Consider the following 4,298-nt stretch of genomic DNA (forward strand, 5'->3'; position numbering starts at 1 on the left):
TTTCCTGAAAATGGTAATTCATATCAATGTTTCATTGTAGCCTTTTATTTACCATATTTAGTTTGATGGTAAACATAATGAATATATGTAAATATAATAAAAAAAAATCACACAGTTGTCCTGCCTCTTTTGTTGAATTTCAAAGTTATGTACGTCTTGTGGAAAGAAGAGAAAATCCCCAGTGCGTTGTGAGATTTGTCTATTCTAGATGTTTATATTGCGAGAATTGTTGTCATTCATTAACCACTCGCCGCCTGGTTGTAGAGAGTTAAAGGGCAGATCCATGTGGGGGGGGGGGGGTGCACTGTGTAAAATTCAACTCGTGTGAAGGGTTTGCGCAGCAGACTAGGGCATGGCCTTGGATGAAACTTAAAATTTCACTCTGGAATTGCATTTTTGAAATTCTAATTCAGGGATTCTCAAATGGTGGCGCGCACGCCACTTGTGGCGCACCGACCCTTGCAGTGTGGCGCGTCGGAGCCGGCATAGAAAAAGAAAAAAACATGAGAAAATAAAGTTTGATAAACTATTAATCTGGAATTGAGGTTTGATCATTTTATTACAAAGGGAAAATAAAAACTCAATTTAAATGCTTATTGATTTCCTCTGATTTTGTGTAACCTAGCATTCGATAACCCCTATTATGGAGGATCAATAGTATGATAATAATCATATATACGTTTTATTTCCTCAGGGTAGCCTTTTCGGTAAGGGAACTACTGCAGGCCCTGCATTTCCATGTATATGTTATTACTACCCTTCTCCAATCTAAATGCTGAGCACCAAGCAAGGGGCAGAAGTTTCCATTCCTATATATTTTTTGTTCATGTGACTGACGCTCTACCACTGATCACCATACCCGGTTTGCTTTTCAAGCACGAACCTCATCAAGAACAAATACAGAAACATAACATTAATTTGAGCAAGTCACTTATTAAAAAAAGACAAATTGTGTAGTATGTTGGTATTCTGATATCTTCTGTTGATTTAGAACCCCTCTCGGCCATTTAAAAGGTTTCAGGTGGTCCTGTACGTATTCCCCCCCACACACACACCACAAAATTTAGCTCGTTCCCGTGTTAGATAGTGGAGCAGTCCAGATTCTCAACAAGAAATTTTGAGCTTCAACAAAAGTAATTGAGAATAGCTGTTCTAATTTCATTCATTTGTTTCTCTTATTCTCTAATAATGTTTGATGACTTGCCTTGAATGGATGCAGGTTCAGAATTATGTGAAGATGAGGATTGAGGTTAAAGTTACGTTTGCAGTTCCATCTAGTCCACCCCAGCAAAATGTTGATTTGAATAAATAGAGAAAAATCAAACTAGCATAACGCTGAAAATTTCATCAAAATCGGATGGAAAATAAGTTATGACATTTTAAAGTTTCCCAAATTTTCACAAAACAGTGATATGCACAAATCAGTGACATGCAAATGAGTCAGTCGATGACGTCCATCACTCACTATTTCTTTTATTTTTTATTGTTTGAATTATACAATATTTCATTTTTACAGATTTGACCATAGGGACCGACTTTACTGAATCATATAGCATTAAACAATGCTAATTCCACATGTTCAGGGAGGAATTAATCGTTGTATCACTTGACAATGAGGAGAAAATTAGAATATGTCATATAATAAAATACAAAAGAAATAGTGAGTGGATGACGTCATTACTCTCCTCATTTGCATACCAACCAGGATGTGCATATAACTGTTTTGTGAAATTAAGCGAAACTTTAAAATGTCATAACTCTTATTTTACATCCGATTTTGATGAAATTTTCAGTGCTGTGCTTGTTGGATTTTTCTCTTTATATTCAAATCAATTTTTTGTTGGGGTGGACTTGTCCTTTAACAAGTGGACTCTTGGAGAAAATCTGCCTTTCCCTGACATAGAAGCATCTCCGTGGAATGAGTTTCTTATCAAATTAGGACAATTGATTTATGTGTAAATATATACAGCGACTTGCTTCTGAAACATCTTTCAAAATTTTGGAGATGTGAGAATTCAATACCTTTAGCATCATATAGAGCATACAGAAATATGACAAATTAAGGAAATAAAAAGTTCCTTTTGTCAGTGGACAACAGAAATTTCATAGAACAATCAAACCAATCATATATATATGACACAAAATAATAACTTCTGAAAATGAAACAAACATGACACACAAAATTGTAAAAAAGAAACGTGGATAGCACAAATGTGTGCTAAACTTTAATACTCGTGTGTTTCACATGGATTAATTTTTTCTTCTCACGTTAAACCTTTGAGTACCATTAACACGCGACATGTTAAGCTGAAATGAAATAATTTGTGCGAAAGATTGAAGTTTCTAGACAAGGTATCTTGTACAAGAAATTACAAAAAAGGGACTGAGCATCAAATTTCAAGTTTTTGTTACGCTCAGTCCTGGGGCCTGTTTCATAAAGGACTTGCAACTGTTGTAACTTTGCCATAATGGCAACTACCATGGTAACAGGGCTCAGCAGCCAATCAGAATCAAGGTTACCATGGTCGTTTGCATAATGGCCAAGTTACAACAGTTGCAAGTCCTTTATGAAACGGGCCCTTGATATGACCCCAAGTTGGTATATAACCTATTACATAGGAAACATTGTATGTCCAAGTTAACCAGGCATAGTGACTGAACTTACGAACACAAAATATACTCTCTGTTCTGTGCGATTGGCTGAACTCTTCCATGGCAACATTAATGGCCATTGCATATGTAAAAAAAAATACCATATACCGGGATTGTACCTTTTCTTCAATTAAAAAAAACATCTTAATACTGACAAAATGTCGTCTATATTCCAAAGCTGCATGGATGTGAAACAACTGCATATTTGGTTTGGACAGCACCTCTATAATGCCCATTCATAAATCCACATTGCTACATAGTTGAACTTTATCATAAAACAGCACAGCATAGGTTGTATCGCAAGCGATTGTGTTAAAGGACCCTGGTAGTGTTAGACGGAGTTGGTTAGAAGTCAGGATGGAGTAAATGCTTGTTTAAATGATGACGGAGTTGGTTAGAAGTCAGGATGGAGTAAATGCTTGTTTAAATGATATACAGTGCGTCCCAGAAAAAGCGAAACCGAGATTTAGCGATGATTTATTATAACTTAATCATAAATACAATAGACAAATGACCTACCAGCGTAAAGCTTAGAATCTCCTCTTTCATCTGATACCAATTAGATTATTCCTCATTCACGCATGAGTGAGCAAAAACAATTCGAAGAAAGGATGCCAAAAATTCATTTGGCGGGGCGTATCTGAATTTCAAAAAGAAAGTCACATGACTAAAAAGTTCAATATCTGCTCTTTTATTTGATACCTTAATCACAGAAAATGGTCAAGAAATAAGAAAGTTCTGGTTATTTGAAACAAGGCTTGATTTTCAATAAATTCATGAAATTAAGATGTTTTACAGGCTAGCGTCCAGACTCACTCGACGCTCCGTTTTGTTGACGATCAGCCATGCATTTAGTCTTTTGTTATACCGTTCGATAGCTTAGTGGTAAACCGGTGAAAACACGTTTATTTATTGAAATTATGGAAATACAAGCATTGTTTCAAGGGATCATAACTTTTTTACTTCTGGACCATTTTTTGTGATTAAGGTATCAAATGAAAGAGCAGATATTGAACTTTTTAGGCATGTGATTATCTGTTTGAAATTCAGATACCCCCCGCCAAATGAGTTTTTGGTATCCTTTATTCAAATTGTTTTTGCTCACTCATGCGTGAATGAAAAATAATCTAAGTAATATCAGATGAAAGAGGAGATTCTAAGCTTTACATTGATTGATAGGTCATTTGTATAATGTGTTTATGATTAAGTTATGATAAATCATCGCTAAATCTCGGTTTCGTTTATTCTGGGACGCACTGTACATCAAAGCTGTGGTCCCAGTTTTCTGCACTACAGAAAAAAGAAAAATCTCACATAATTTTAGAACAAAGAATCCTCCGTACTACATGGAAAAGGCAATTTTTCAGTCCCCCAAAATATCAACAAAAATACAGTGAAAAAAATGAAAATCAAAGCAAATAAAAAAACAAAAAGACAAATTTTGCCGATCATTCATTTTTCCAAGATTTTTGCTATTCATAATTGATTTTTGAACATGATACCGAAGAGCACAGTTGAAATTGTTGTAATGAAAAACGGGGGGGGGGGGGGGGGGGGGGTGTGGGTGTAATATATGCAAATAATTTATTTTACAAATAAATTTGCAAATTTTATTCGTAATTATAATTCAGGATTTTTTTAAATAC

Source organism: Lytechinus pictus, chromosome 5, assembly GCF_037042905.1.
Source record: "Lytechinus pictus isolate F3 Inbred chromosome 5, Lp3.0, whole genome shotgun sequence".
Classification (NCBI taxonomy): Eukaryota; Metazoa; Echinodermata; class Echinoidea; order Temnopleuroida; family Toxopneustidae; genus Lytechinus; species Lytechinus pictus.